The sequence below is a fragment of the Pezoporus wallicus genome, unplaced genomic scaffold, assembly GCF_028554395.1.
Source record: "Pezoporus wallicus isolate ANWC-B61680 ecotype Strahan unplaced genomic scaffold, APGP_CSIRO_Pwel_v1 contig_7722, whole genome shotgun sequence".
Lineage (NCBI taxonomy): Eukaryota > Metazoa > Chordata > Aves > Psittaciformes > Psittacidae > Pezoporus > Pezoporus wallicus.
In genome coordinates, this window is record NW_026635420.1 from 962338 (window position 1) to 978427 (window position 16090).

Consider the following 16090-nt stretch of genomic DNA (forward strand, 5'->3'; position numbering starts at 1 on the left):
CCTGTATGGTTGTGGCGGGTTAACCCTGCCTAGACACCAGGTGCCCACCAAAACACTGTATCACTGCCTCCTCAGCCAGACAGGGTGGGGAGAAAATACAATGAGGAAAAAATTGTGGTTCAAGATAACGGCAGTTTAAGAAAGCAAAAGTAAAGGCCATTTGTGGAAGCAAAGGAAGACAGAAGATTTATACTCACCATCAGCAGCTGTCCAGCCACTTTCCAGGATGTAGGGCTTCAGCCTGCATAGTGTTACTCCATAACACAAACATCATAATAACAAATGCCCTCACATCCCCCGCCTCAGCTCTTACTGCTGGGCAGATGTCCTGAGGTATGTAATATCCCTTGGGTCAGTTGGGTCAGCTGTCCTGACTGTGTCCCCTCCCAACATCTTGCCCTTCTCTCCAGCCTGCTGGTGAGGGGGAATGTTGGAGGAACAAGATTGATGCCATGTGAGCACTGCCCAGCAGTAGTATTATCAACACCTTTCTAGCTACCAGTACAAAGCACAGCACTATGAGGGCTGCTAGGGAGAAAATTAACTTCAGCTCAGCCAGACCAGTACAATGGTAAAGTCTGATACTTCATACAAACTGATCAGTCAGACTGTGCCTATGCAACTGAAATGTTGGGCCAAGGGTGGAAACCTTTGCTGGGAACAATTTTAATGCCATACAGCACAGGAATGCTACGCAGACAAAACAACCACATCAGGCCAGGGATACATAAGCTATTACAGGATGCATTTGTACAGGATGCATTTGTACAAGATACATTTCACTAGCTGCAAGTTCTTAATATTTCCTGTTTGAAAATATTTTACTTGCTCATATGTGCTTCCCATATTTCTTTTTTTACCTGAGACCACCCATCACACATGACAATTTAAAAAGTGGTGTAAAAGGGTTTCCAGCAAGCCCTATTAGAACTTGGGCAATTCAGAAAACTGACTGAGAAAGTACGGATTTTTTTTTTTCAAATTAACAAGGAAATTAAACAAGAAATTAAATAAACCAAAGACAATATATCACAAAACAAGTAACTTGAGAAGTGCTATTTAAGCCAGAAGTTATATTCCACAGGTAAATAGTAACTGGGCTAAATGACATGTAATAAAAGTACTAAAGTCTCATGAGTGAGACTTCTTTCTTCTCTATTTTAAATATATGATGAAATGTGACAGGGCCACTGTTTGTGGGAAAATTGTGAAGTGTGCTGATGAGTTAAGCATGTAATAATGAGGTTATGAATTCCCAACATGCTGACAGAAATTTATGTGCCTGAAAAAAACATTGCAGAGATGTGTCTATGAGTTTTCCCTTCATCTTCTTTCATTTCTTTTTTTCCTATGATAACTGAACATATGGAGATTAATTTAAGTGTGGGAGTGACAGTGTGGATGCCTAATTAATTGCCCTAGAAAAAAAAATGTTTCTGCCTTACTCATAGAGGCCATTTGGCTGAAGAGAAGCCTTACATTATCAAAATCTGGACATAATATGCTGTATTTGATGTAAAACTGAACAAAAGGCAGAAGAACTTAGTTATGAGCCTGGCTTAGTCATTAGCCAGGATTTCAAACTGCAATAGGTAATCTGCGATGTCACGTATGTGTGTTGGTTACTGCTTGTCAGCTACTGAAGAACTGCAAGTATGAACAGGTACAAGTAAAACAGTGACAAATTTATACATAAATTAAATGTTATGGTCAAATAGACATACAGGTGAGTTTTCCTTCTCGCCTTTGGCAGAAGATGTTTTCAGAAGAGGTAAGGCTGAAGTAGAATGTGTTTTGTTCTCCTTATATGTCTCAGATGCATAGAAACTGAATTTACATTTCTAAGATTTTGGGCTCTGCCTTATTTTCTCCTTCCCAACAGTTTCCCCATAGTATAAACAATCAGGTGGGTAATTTTTGGTAAAGAATTTCCTGAGAGAACTTGGTGCCATGTCTCCTATACTACAGGGTTTTTTTTCTGAAGAAGAGTTGATAGATGCTGTCATTACACTGTATGTGAGTCCCCTTTTCTAAGGGGAATATACACAAAGGATTTTCAAGTTGTTAGGTGGGAAAGGTGTTTCATAGATAAAGCAGTTCAACAACAACAAACTAGGAGAGAGTGCCTCTGAAAAAACATATCCATAGTATGCAGCAGTTTCTGTCAGATAGATTGCAATGAGGATGTAAAAATTCATTTGTGCCACAGCACCTCATACCATTATACAAGTGCCTGATTACGAATTTGATGAGTAGAAATTGTCCTACAGACAGGACTCTTGAACCACTATTTAACTTACTAGTGATAGACTACATAACTTAGCAGTAAAAGACCACAAAACTTAAGTCGAGTGCGGTTAAAGGAAGATAACCATCCATCAAAAATAGAAGCTTGAATTCTTCTCCTTTAAAGTGTCTCAATGTTATCCTGCAGAGGCATAGCCCTCTTAGGTTTATACTGGCTATGAAAGACAATTTATATCCCATTCAAGTCTTCAGAGGCAACACTATTTTTTCTCAGGTTTTTTTTTTTCTATTTCCAAAGGATACCACCTGACAAATCAAATGTTTTGAACCTTGCAAGCCTGACGTCAAACATCCAGAGTTCAGAAGAACATTTAAGCGTGCATTAAATAAGAGAATGAAAGACTGCAATGAAAAGGCAAATAGTTTCACTTAACAACTGGCAGCAATTCAGTGGACAAAAAGAAAAGGATATATCATGGAAACCTTTTGTATGTCTAAATCAAATTGTTTAATTGCAAGGTAGTACTATCATTAAATAGGGACTATCAATTCTATCAAACTGTATTCATAAAAATATATCCCTGTTATTATCTTGTAAAATGAAATTTAATTACTGAACAATATATGAAAACTAAAGTGTACCAGAGGATAACAAATCTCTCTTTGTAGACTAGATTTTATCTTTAAAAATAAGGATTGTAAACTTTATTAAGGAAACTAGGATTTTAAAATGTACAGAACTAACTGATCTTATACATTGCTGATACATATTTTCTTTCACTATATCATCTGTTTCTTGAAGCAATATTAAACCCATTGTTAAGATAAATATTAACCATGGACAAAAGCAAATATCAGGGAAGACAAGAATAAAATGTGGATACCTTTCCCCCAGCTGTTCTTTAGACTGTTAGAAGCTTGACTCTGCCATGTTCATTCTGGGTGAATAATGTTTTATTTATTTGGCTACTAAACTGGTACTGGCATTTAGTGAACTAGTTTTTTCTAAAAGCTGTTGCATTTATAGTCCATTAGCCCTTTTTAACCCAATAAAAGTTAGCACAAAAACATACACAAACATTTTAGCTCATCTGAATCCTCATAAACCTTTGATAATGTCTTCCACAGTTCACACAAATATCACCTTCTACTCCTTCTTGCATTTGATTTTGATAATGTGAATCTTCTTCATCAGGGAAACTGATTATATTTTAAGCTTTTTTGGTTTTGTAGTCAGATAAATCATAATTAATGCATAGAATACTATGATAGTATAGGAACACTGTAGAAGAATAAAACAAAAGCACCAAATCCTAAAAATTATTTCTTCAAATACATTTAATATATAGCAAAATATAACTATTCTATTAAGGTTATAGTAATTAAATAGATCCTACATTCATCAGCTAAATGTACATAATTTAGAGATAACAATGGAAAAGCAAGCCAAAAATAGAAAACAAATAAGCATTATCAGGAAGGAAGAAGTATTGTATAAGCAGCATAGAGAAACCTCATGAGTCACATTTAAAAACAAAATGAACCAAAAAATAACTGGTGTGACTAAGGCCAAGTGGAAACAGACCATGCCATTGATGTTTATATAGATAATGGTATAAAAATGCAATACCTTAAGCACTGAAAAACGTATCTTTAGAACATAATTTAGGTAGATTTGAATTTATTACACCTCTTATTTCACTGGTGGTTCAAAATATAGATTAAAGGAACTGGAATACAGGTGAATGTATTTTATATGATTAACTATTTGTATTTTTTCTGCTCAGTTCTTAATTCTTGTAGACTGACAGAGTACCTAGAAAGACAGCACAGAAAAATAGGAGATGGCTAAATTGCATCAGTCCATGAATGAACAGCTAAGATACAATGACTCTGAGGCTTGTCCTTGAGATCCATTATCCCTCTAATTTCTCCTTACTCTGAAGAATTAAGAAATGTCTTTCTACTATAATAGGCCAACATATACAAAGTGGTAGATGACTAGGGTTATGGAAAACCAGGGCTTTGTTGATTTATTTTCTTCCTCCCTCCCTCCTACCACCTCTTGAAAGAGTTGAACTCTCAGGAAAGTCATTCATCCTTTCCTCACAGTGGGCCACAGGTAAAAACTTGGAAAAGTTGAACAACAAAATAAATTGGACCTGCCCACTGATTTCTATTTTTAAAATACTTGCTGATACTTGCAACCCTACTGAAAATGACACATGCTAGGAGGCTTCAGATCGGATACTTCTCAATGTATTTCAGGAGTGCAATAAAGTTGAAATACATTAAGAAAAAAAAACATTCCTTTTTCTCATAACACTGGAAAATAAGAGCACGTTTAAACTTTCAGAGGAACAGACCAGAGTTCTAGCAAGTGCTTTTTAATATTGCAAATGGAAAACAATTACTATTCTGAGAGAGATACAGAAGCTCTCTGATACAATGGAAGCAATATATTTTCCTGAGTTCCTTTAGGCAGTTTCTGTCCTAAACCTGCAAAGGCATGCACAAGTCTAACTTGATCTACATTCATGTTTCTGTTTGGAACTTGCAACAGTATAATAAAAGAGACCTCATCTAATCAGGTATGAGCTATACGTTACATTCATTGCTTTCTCTCACATCATTTTATTTACTTTTTGTCAACCATAAAACCAAAAATAAAATATGAATACGTTCCAATGTGCGCAACACATTAAACATGAAAACAAAAGTGTTGTAGTCTGTTATTAAAAAGCTCTACCCCTCAACCTCAACAGCAACCCCAACCCAAAAAATTTTGAGGGAGGAAAAAATTATCTGTGTTCTTGCCTACCTCAGTATTATGTCAACAGTGAGAAACTCCACACACAAAAGTACTGCAGGATGAAGAGCAACGATGTAGCTTCATGTCTGAATTCCCTGGCATTAGGGGTTTAAGAGAGGTACTTTAAAATAGGTTTACTTGTCTGCCAATTTAATGCTTCACGTAGTTTTGCATCTAACTTAGAAAAGAGAACAAGATCAGGTCGAAAGAAGGAAGGAAGGGAAGGAAGGAAAGGAAGGAAAGAAAGGAAAGGAAGGAAAGAAAGAAAGAGAAAAGAGAAGAGAAGAGAAGAGAAGAGAAGAGAAGAGAAGAGAAGAGAAGAGAAGAGAAGAGAAGAGAAGAGAAGAGAAGAGAAGAGAAGAAAGAGAAGAGAGAGAAAAGGAAGAGAAGAAGAGAGGAGAGGAGAGGAGAGGAGAGGAGAGGAGAGGAGAGGAGAGGAGAGGAGAGGAGAGGAGAGGAGAGGAGAGGAGAGGAGAGGAGAGGAGAGGAGAGGAGAGGAGAGGAGAGGAGAGGAGAGGAGAGGAGAGGAAGGGAAAGGAAGAGAAAGGGAAAGGGAAGGGAAGAGAAGAGAAAGGGAAGGGAAGGGAAAGGGAAGGGAAAGGGAAGGGAAGGAAAAAAGAAAAAAGAATCAAGAAAAAAAGAGAAAAGAGAAAAAAGAAAAAAGATAAGATAGAGAAGAAAAGAGAAGAAAAGAAAAAAGAAAAGAAGAAAAGAAAGGAAAGGAAAGGAAAGGAAAGGAAAGGAAAGGAAAGGAAAGGAAAGGAAAGGAAAGGAAAGGAAAGGAAAGGAAAGGAAAGGAAAGGAAAGGAAAGGAAAGGAAAGGAAAGGAAAGGAAAGGAAAGGAAAGGAAAGGAAAGGAAAGGAAAGGAAAGGAAAAGGAAAAGGAAAAGGGAAAGGGAAGGGAAAAGAAGGGAAGGGAAGGGAAGGAAGGGAAGGGAAGGGAAGGGAAGGGGGAAGGGAAGGGAAGGGAAGGGAAGGGAAGGGAAGGGAAGGGAGGGAGGAAGGAAGGGAGGAAGGAAGGAGAAAGAAAAAGAAAGAAAAAGAAAAAGAAAAAGAAAAAGAAAAAAAGAAAAAGAAAAAGATAAGAAAAAGAAAAAGAAAAAGAAAAAGAAAAAAAAAGAAAAAGAAAAAGAAAAAGAAAAAAAAAAAAGAAAAAGAAAAAGAAAAAGAAAAAAAAGAAAAAGAAAAAGAAAAAGCAAAAAAGAAAAAAGAAAAAGAAAAAGAAAAAGAAAAAGAAAAAGAAAAAGAAAAAGAAAAAGAAAAAGAAAAAGAAAAAGAAAAAGAAAAAAAAGAAAGAAAAAGAGAAAGAAAGAAAGAAACACCTCACAAAGTTTTCTGTACTATTATCTGTTATCTGTATCTATTTGCTGGCTTTAGAGGTCTTAATTAATTCTTGCTGGTTTCATTTCTCATGGTTAACACCCATACTTTACCATAAGAGTTCTGGTTCCTTTTTAAAAAAAGAATAAAATTTGCATATGGCTCCCATACAGAACCATCAGAACTAACTTTTTTCTGAAATGGATATTTTTACTTGTCTTCTCAGCAAAATTCAAATGGATGGGGATATGCATGAGGAAAAAATCAGTAACAAGGAAAGGAACAATTTTGTTTTATGTAACAAGCTGGATTTTCTACTACCAACAGAATTTATGGACACTTTACTGCTGGATTATAATTTTTAATTTTTTATTACTTTTGCTAAATGTAATACCAGTTTAGAGTTTTAGCTGGGCATATTTTTAGATGACACTTCCCTCCTAAAGCTCCTAAAGTTCTCTTTATGTATATTTTTATATTTATTTATACACGCCAACACTATTTTTTTGAGGGGGATTCTCAACAATTTTCTGAGTGCTAACTTGTCCCTGCACTTCAGCAGAGGAACATGGACTTCTACAGAACCACATGAAGGTGGGAGGCAGACAAGCATAGTGATTAGACCGATCAAAGTTTAAGTCTCAGTGTCATTTTCAAAATAGGCTGTGATAGTGCTGGCACTTCCACCCTGCATCTCAAAACTTACTTGGCACTTCCACCCTTCATCTCAAGCCTTAAGAACACCCTGCATCTCAACTCTTAAGAAACTCCATGCACTACATCCAGTATGGGATCCACAGTCATTTTCTTCCCATAGCTGGCTAGTCTAGCAACAAAGTATACGCTCTCAGGGGTGTTTAGTCTGAACTGAGTCACTCTATCAGGACCATGATGCACCAGCCATGTCCTTCTAGCCTTCCACATGCCAACTGCCCTTTCACAGAATCCCAAGGGTCGGAAGGGACCTCAAAAGATCATCTAGTCCAACCCCCCTGCAAGAGCAGGGTAACCTAGAGTACATCACACAGGAACTTGTCCAGGCGGGCCTTGAATATCTCCAACGTAGGAGACTCCACAACCCCCTGGGCAACCTGTTCCAGTGCTCTGTCACTCTCACAGTAAAGAAATTTTTCCTGATGTTCACATGGAACCTCCTATGCTCCAGTTTACACCCACTGCCCCTTGTCCTGTCACTGGACATCACTGAAAAAAACCTAGCTCCGTCATCCTGACATTCACCCTTTACATATTTGTAAACACTGGTGAGGTCACCCCTCAGTCTCCTCCTCTCCAAGCTAAAGAGTCCCAGCTCCCACAGCCTCTCCTCATAAGGGAGATGCTCCATTCCCTTAATCATCTTTGTAGCTCTGCGCTGGACTCTCTCCAGCAGGTCCCTGTCCTTCTTGAACTGAGGGGCCCAGAACTGGACACAATATTCCAGATGCGGTCTCACCAGGGCAGAGTAGAGGGGGAGGAGGACCTCTCTTGACCTACTAACCACCCCCCTTCTAATACACCCCAGGATGCCATTGGCCTTCTTGGCCACAAGAGCACATTGCTGGCTCATGGTCATCCTCCTATCCACCAGAACCCCCAGGTCTCTTTCCCCTTCACTACTGTCCAGCAGGTCAGCCCCCAACCTGTACTGGTACATGGGGTTGTTCTTCCCCAGATGCAAGACTCTGCACTTGCCCTTGTTGAATTTCATCAAGCTTCCCCCCGCCCAACTCTCCAGCCTGTCCAGGTCTCGCGGATGGCAGCACAGCCTTCTGGTGTGTCAGCCACTCCTCCCAGTTTAGTGTCATCAGCAAACTTGCTGAGGGTACACTCAGTTCCCTCATCCAGGTCGTTGATGAAAATATTAAACAGCACTGGTCCCAGCACCGACCCCTGAGGGACTCCACTAGTCACAGACCTCCAGCTAGATTCTGCCCCATTAACCACAACTCTCTGCCTTCTTCCTTCCAACCAGTTCTTGATCCACCTCACTACGTGATCATCAAGCCCACACTTCCTTAGCTTATCTATGGGGATGCTGTGGGAGACTGTATCAAATGCCTTACTGAAATCAAGAAAAACCACATCTACCGCTCTACCACCATCCAGCCCCCTAGTTACTTCCTCATAGAAGGCTATAAGGCTGGTCAAACATGACTTCCCCTTGCTAAAACCATGTTGGCTGCTCTTAATGACCCCCTCATCCTTGATATGTCTAGAGATGGTGTCGAGAGATAGCTCTGCTGGACTCAGACATTCTTCATCTGTGTTGTTACTAACGATCATGTCATTTACTTCATAAGGATTACCCAACTCATACCAAGTTTCTGTGTTTTAATTACAAAAAGTTGGTAGCAAAAGTTGCACTAATTTAAAAAGCTGCATTCATTAAAAATACCTAGCAAAATATTGTTTTAAAACCTGGTTCTCCTACTGTATTTTTCTCCTTTTGGCTTCTTGGCATACATTCTACAGATCAGTGGCCGCTTAAAAGTAATGGCTGGTAGATTAAAAGAGTCCAGAAAATAATGCAGTCTGAAAGACAAGTTCATATCACACACCCACGGCTAACCTTCTAAAAGTTTCACATTTGAATTTAAACTACTCACCCTTGTTTACCTCCAGAATTAAAGAAGAAATAGAGACAACTGCAGAACTACCCTAAACATTAAACTTAGAATGACATACACGTACTCCTGGAGGCTGTAGCTTCTCACAGTGCACTGACAATAAAAGAATCCTGGGCTTACTATTACAGGATTGGATGTGCTTCTTTTAGATGTCCATGTGAGGACAAATCAACCCTATTTTACTGGCAAGGGGAGGAATACCACAGACCAACAACGCAAACCACCAAATCATCATCTGATGCATTATTGCCACAGGATGTTGGAGTTTGATTTGGTTTAGTTGGGTTTGGTTTGGTTGGCAGGAAGTGTGGGAAAGGTGTTACTTAGGAAAAAAAAAGCTAAACTGAAGGAAAAGAGAAGCAGAGAGCACATAAAAGAAAAGGAAGCAAAAGCAGTTATGCAAAGGAACCAAGAGGGTGTAAGAGTGTGGCTTAGCACTTCAGCACAGGGCTGGGCAAATCCGAAAGAAAGATGTTTGGAATATCACAAATGCATACATCAGCTGTTTCTGAAACTACACTATGATGGGACTGAATTCTCTGTTGGTTCACCTCTGCATTTTCCCTCTGCAGCAGAGAAGTATGAACATTTGGGTCATCCCCATTGTAAAATGAAAGTCTCCCTTCTACTATTCTTAGTCCAGAGCAGATGATGGAGAGAGGTGATTCTAGCTGAGCTTGATTGAAACATCCCACACTCTGATGCCATTATAAGTCCTTCTGCTGTGACCTGCAGAGCAAGTGTTCCTGTAAAAACTGATTCATTAACTGTAAAAAAAATATATCTTTTAAATGTATATAGCCAAAAAATGCACAAATGCTCTAAGATAGTGCTTCTCAGATGCTTTAGACCAGTGGACTATCACTAGCCCTTGACATTTTTAAAGACCATTACAAATGTTGTCAAGGACATGTCATACATTTACTCCCAACTATAGTCCCGCAGACCAGCTGTGGGTCCTTTCTGATATCCTGGGGGAGTGTTCTCAGTGTGTAGCTTGCAGTTCAATAGCCATTGCTGGGGCTTGAGGGCTTGAATGTGAAAGGCATGGAGAACTGGCTGAACAGTGAAATGGACCTGGCTGGTTTTAACATCAAGCTGAGTGAAACACAAAAGATAAAGAGATTTAAGATTTACTGTAGATCTAAAATGGAATAGATCTAAAAGCCTTTTATTGGAATTAAAAAAAAATCTTTTAGTAATCTGAGGTATTTTTAGTAACATAGGTGTCAGTTTTAGTAATTATTAAGCATGTGCAGCTCTCACTGAATCCAGTCAGAACTGAAGATAACAGAACTGTCAATGTTTGGACTGCTGTCATGTACAAAACAGTTTTCTCTTTTAATCCGCTTCCATCCTAAACCAAATTGCCTTTACGGCTGCATAACATGTTGTAGCCTGAAAATAACCTACAGCAGTACTATTACTAGATGTGCCCATAACATGATATATTTAAACTCTAGTGGTTCAATACATGGCTGCCATGTTATCCAATTTACAAAAGGGAATTTATGCAGAGGAAGATCCTATTGATCTTTTCTACCAGTACATAATAGAGGTATAGTAGATGTCACAACAGCTCAGTTCATTTTCCTTGGTTTTATGAGCTAACAAGCTACATTCTAAATTATTTTAAAAGTTTGCTCCTGCTCATCTTAATATTTATAGTTATATAATAGCCTGTTAATAGAGACAACACTGTAGTCAAGACTCTGTTTTTATGACTGCCCGTAATCTATGCTTAAGAACTCTAATCATACTTGATTTTCCATGCACACAAGTATAAACATTTTACATAATACTTTTACTACAATTTATACTACTGTGAAGAGCTATTTATTTAAGGCTTTGGCACTAGATATTGTATATCCATAGCTTTTCACAAACATCCAAATTTTGATCTTGATAATCTTCAGATCTCTTATTTGTAATCTGGAAACGATTATTCTTGAATAAGGCTTTCAAGGCTGAGCCCAAAGTTTGAAACCATGAATGTGAAATAGGTTGCTATTAATATTTTTAAATCAATATTAGATAGATGGATTTTTTTTTTCTTAGAACCAGCCAAGATGATTTAGAGCTGTATCTGATCAACAAATAAAACAATTTATTCAAGTATGTTCAGCTCATTGTTTATCATTTAAGTGATTAATTCTTGACTAAGGTAGCAGGAATAAGGTAGTGCATTTTTTTTTTCTGATACTCCTCCTTGAAGGAAAGGCAGAATGGGAGCTATTAGCTCTAATGACTCTTAAATGTTTCAAAGCCATCATTCAAAGCCCCATCTGCCAAGGGGCAGAAATGTTAATGTTTGCTGAAAGAACCCACGGCTTAACTGAATTATCTATTTTCTTATCCAAAGGACTTTGAAGTAGCATCACTGAGACAATGTGTTATTCTCTTCAAGACAATTATCCAGCACTGATGAGGGACAGGAGGGGCTACATTTACTCTTCCTAAAACTGATTCTTATGAGTCAGAAGCCATGACTCAGACTGGCCAGTTGGCATCAGAGAGAAGATAGCTTGGTTGCTTCGTATCTTGGGAAGGGGAGGAAAAATAAACAAACCCCTTCCTTGACACTTGATCACAGAGGAGAGGATCACAACATTACAATTCATGAAGCAGATATTCAGTCAGCATGAACTGGAACAGGCCCACAAAAAGAGTGAAAACAATGAATCTTCACAAACTAACATCAGATGACAACAGGCTCTCAAAGATAAAACCACAATTTTGTCAGACAAGTTCAGCAGAGAAGCCTTAAAAAGCAACACATCTAAAAGCTCTCACAGTGCTATAAATCAAATGAACTAACACTTCTCATTTTAATACAGAATTGTACATACCATGTACCCCCAAAGCACTTTTGCACTTTGGGAAGTATAATGGATACTCCCACATTTTGAGTCTTGGGGTGATAGGTCAGCTGCCTGACTGATGCATACCCATACCAAGGACAGACACTGAGAGACGACCACTAACACCAGCTCCAGGGAGACGGCAACAGCAGTGTTATTTATAACAAACCCTTCTAGTGAACTGGACAGATTTGCTTCCAGGACAGGCTTGCTTTAGTCTTTGGCCTTCCTGCAATTCTTTACGAATTCAGCAATGAAGTGGTAAGGCCATGGTGAGAAAGTATCAGCTCCAAACTGGGGAATTGCTACATAGGAAAAGCCACTGCAGTGGAGGTGATTGGGTGCTCACTGTGTGGATTCTTGAGCTCTACCAGTACATTATTTGCAGAGAAATAGTAGACATTCATCTACCAGTCATTTCTCACTTTCTAAGAGGCAGCTATGGTCATATAGTCTCATCACATCCATATTTGTTTTTATTTTTTTTTATATTTTACCATTAAAAGCTTCCCAAATATGTTCCTTCCTGCTTTTTCTAGCAGTGTGAAGTATGGTTCTCCAACTCTGATCTTTTTTTTTTTTTTTTCTCTGCCTGATCTAAGTCCTTTAATTAGCCAGATTCTCCATCAGTTCCAGGATTTTATGCTTTGTTTTTTTTTTCTTTGCATGTAGATGTTGCACCTTTGTTCATGAAACATCTTTCCACTCTTTCATCAGGTCTGGGGCTGTAATGCTGTTGTCCTGTGGTGGCACCTGAAAAGAACATGTAAAGAAGAAACAGTGAATATATGAAGTCCAGTGTATTCTTTCCAATGTATTTCAGACATAATATACATGAAAAAGTGGTTTGTGCATTAACTGCTGCTTCTCACAGCCTTTATTTATGTCATTTTCATCTTTCACCTTCCTTATCCTGTAGTGTCACATTGGAAGAACATAACACTGAAAGAAAAAAAAAACAACAAAACAAACTAAAACTTTTTTGAGGTAAATGCAAGAGAGTTTGAAAATAAAAAAAACCAAATCTTTTAAATTACCATATGTATTCACAACAGGAAACACATTATGCACAAATCTTGAGCTCTTGAACAGTCAAGAGAAAGACTTCTGAGCTGATAAAAATGCAAATGTTTACAGATAGGCCTCTTTCCTAAGGGGTGGGGGGTTTCAGAGTGAATTGCACAATATCGTTTTGTACCACAAGGTCATTGCTAGGCGGCATGGGCGGATGATAGAACAATTTGATCATTGTGACACCTACAAGATGAGTGAGAGGTCAATGGCTTGCTTATCTAGATGGCTGTCTGGTCTTTCAGTCAATAGACTGATCTGTTAGGACACAGGATGCTGGAACCATCAAAAGATACAGCCTCCCTTGCCCAGCAGGAATGGAACAGAGTCCCAGCCAGGAGGAATCTTTTGTGATCTTCTCCAGAGTGGTCTGTGGAGTGGGGTCAAACAATAATACTACTGCGCTGAGAAAGCCGACTGGGAGAAGTGTAGCTGGTACAGAAAACTTTTGGCTCTGCAAGTGCCATGGAAGCTTTGGGCATTCATCTCTGAATGCTCACAAATAAACTTTCTCCCAACTTTTCATGCTTTCTCTGTTCTCTCCAGTTTCATCAAATTTAATTAAGTGACTGAGTTTGAACACGAGCAGCAGTAGCAGGGTAGTCAAGAAACGAGTTTCAAATAAAATAAAGTTTAGATCTATGCACAAACTACAAAAGAGTCTGTTTCCTATTTTCTCGCGTCAAGCCTCTCATCTGATCTTGCCAAAAGGCCCCTCCCTCATTCAATGTGGGATGGGATGTGAGGTGGTCACTTAGACTTTGGTCGCCTCAAAAGCTGTAATAATCCAAATACTCTGATTCATACTCTTCATGTTAAAAGTCTCATAGTAAGTAGACCAGATTCAGGCAACCCACTTAAATTCTCTGTGACACATTTTCTGGGTCTGTTAAGACTATGATACTTGTGTTGTTAGTGCTGGTCACAGAATGAGTTGAGCTATTGTCACTGATTTGTCAAGTCTGGCCTTTCCAAATTGTCTTTGAGCCATGCGGAATTTTCCTGAAATGGTAATGCTTCCTCAAAAGTTAAATGAAAGATCTCCAGAAATATTCTTTTGTGCATCTTGGTTTTGCTTGCTTTATATCACTGGTGACCTACATTACATGGAATGTTTTCTGCTAGTCAGTGACATGCCCTAACCTTTAGAAATAAGAGTGCCTATTTTCTCACAAAAATCATGAAGCTTCATAGCTTGAGGTTTACTTCTAGCTCTTCCTCCAGGAGAAGATTGTGTAGAGTCAGAAGGAATTTCTTCTCACTTTCAGTCCTTGTATTCCATGTTTTTATGCTGTCTTTTGATATCAGTGCAAAAGGAACATTAAAGAACAACTATTTTGTGCCTTGAAAAATGTATGCACTTAGAGAATTCCACCATAACAGTATCACAAAAAAATTAATGTTGATGTGTACCCCTCCCACCTTTGCTTCCTTCCTGCAAAATAAATAGGATATTATTCCCATTTCACAGACAAAGAACTGAAGCACAATCTACCTACCTTCCCTAAGACAAAAGGAAGCAGGTACAGACATGTACTCAAACTGCAATACGTTGAACACATCATCTCCTTCTTAGCTGTACCAAAGCTAATTTTGTCTGCCTGAGAGCTGGGAGATATGACAGAACTGTGCAGAACACATCTGCCAGTCTTACAAAGCTGTATCCAGAAATGCAATTTCCAAGTGCCTGGGGAAGCCTTGCTGAGCTACAGCCATCAGTGCAGAGGAGGGTGCTGAGCTCCAAGCAGAAGGTAAGAGAATTTCTTTCATATGCATTCAGATAGTTTTATATTCTCCTTCTGGGAAGAAATGCAAGAAATCTCCTCAACAGAACAGTCTGCAGGGTTGCTGACCTCAGTATTTTGATTTTTCAATTGACCTCTAGATGTAGAGAGGTAAGGTAGTATTTTTAGCAACATCCAGAATGGGCAGGAGCCATTTACTGCTCACAGTCTCATTTGATTGCCTCTCTTGAACAAGCAGAAAAAATGTAACAGGCATTCAGGTAAGAACGAAAGAGACAATGAAGCTCAGGAAAGGCATGATAATAACGTAGTTAGGATGATTTATTTATTTGCCAGTCCTTGTAGGCTGTTTTATGCTGACTTCATCCTGTTGCTTTAACCCTCTAGGCTCTGCACCATCTCGGGTCTGCAACAGTAGGGATACACCAGCTTCTCCGCTTCGTTTCTTCTGCAGCACCGGCTCTGGCAGCGGCGGGATCTGAGCGGTAACAAAGGAGAGGCAGGGTATTTATGGTAGGCTCAGGGAACCCGACAGCCTGTGGCACAGCTGGCCAGTCATTCCAGTGAGGTGCCCAGCGGAGGGGCGGGTAGGATGTGAAAACAAGGCTGGAAAAAACACACAAAGTGGTTACAGAATTACATATAGCTTATGGATAGGCATTTTTCACTGCGGGGTGCGTGTGATGTACTACACTGGAAGAACTGAAATCAGGGTCTTTAATTTCCAGTTTAATTCCAAGCCCTGTTACTTCCCCAAACACCTCACTTGGGCTCAGGCCTTCATAACCCCATTTATTTTTCTATCTCCAACCGAAGAGCCTTCAGCTGGAGACGGAGAGGTGCTGAACACCTGTGGCCCCTTTACTTTCCCCGTCCTCCTGCGGGAGCTGTCAGGGTCCCCTGACAGGCAGGCAGGCCTGACGGGCGGCTGGACTCGCTGCTCCGCGGTGCCCACCACCAGCAGCGACGGCCACGCTCGCTCCCTCCGCTCCGGACCTTCCCAAGGGGACCCCACCCTGAGCTCCTCGGGCAGCCCGGTTCATTCCCGCAACCGCGGCAGAGCCTCTCCCGGGCTCCGCCGTGTCCCCCGCGGCCGCTGCTCCCACAAGCACCGATCCGGCGCTCAGCACCAGCCGGCTGCCCTCCTCGGCACAGGAAGGCCGCAAGGCGCCGGCGCCGCGGGGACAGCGCAGCACAGCGACCCCGCGCCCCCGTGGGGCAGAGGCGAACCGCGCCCCGGCGGACGGTTCGGGCGGCCCCGCACGGTCACGCCCCCCTCAGGCGGTGTCGCCGCCGCCCCCGGGACGGCCCCGGCTCCCGCCCACAGGGGCAACCGGCGCGTTCCGGCCCGCCCCTTGCGGGACCGCAGCCTCTCCCGCTGCCGCCGCCGGGGGGATCCCCGCCCCG

General features: G+C 40.3%; 1 protein-coding gene and 2 long non-coding RNA genes across 8 annotated transcripts in view; 2 read left to right on the plus strand and 1 right to left on the minus strand.

Annotated features, from left to right (window-relative positions):
• The first annotated feature begins 358 nt into the window (after positions 1-358).
• Positions 359-12660, plus strand: LOC130607027 (uncharacterized). 2 transcript variants are annotated; one of them, XR_008974137.1, is made up of 5 exons: positions 359-454; positions 991-1084; positions 2546-2766; positions 3050-3189; positions 12540-12660. It is a non-coding gene; the product is annotated as an uncharacterized LOC130607027 (long non-coding RNA). The 2 variants fall into 2 exon arrangements; XR_008974138.1 differs by having other exon boundaries at positions 3143-3189.
• On the minus strand, positions 12468-15814 carry LOC130607018 (uncharacterized). Of its 2 annotated transcripts, none has more exons than XR_008974131.1 (3): positions 15680-15814; positions 14438-15161; positions 12468-12620 (listed from the first exon to the last, which is right to left on the minus strand). It is a non-coding gene; the product is annotated as an uncharacterized LOC130607018 (long non-coding RNA). The 2 variants fall into 2 exon arrangements; XR_008974134.1 differs by having other exon boundaries at positions 14434-15161.
• ATP2B1 (ATPase plasma membrane Ca2+ transporting 1) overlaps positions 14558-16090 on the plus strand; it is a 65609-nt gene continuing 64076 nt past the window's right edge. The window contains exons 1-2 of one of the 4 annotated variants that reach the window (XM_057423676.1): positions 14558-14689; positions 15071-15187. The gene's annotated coding sequence lies outside the window, so the exon portion shown is untranslated. Of the gene's footprint in view, positions 14690-14805; positions 14944-15070; positions 15188-16090 lie in introns of those variants that run through there. The other 3 variants (XM_057423703.1, XM_057423657.1, XM_057423666.1) reach the window with 3 other exon arrangements.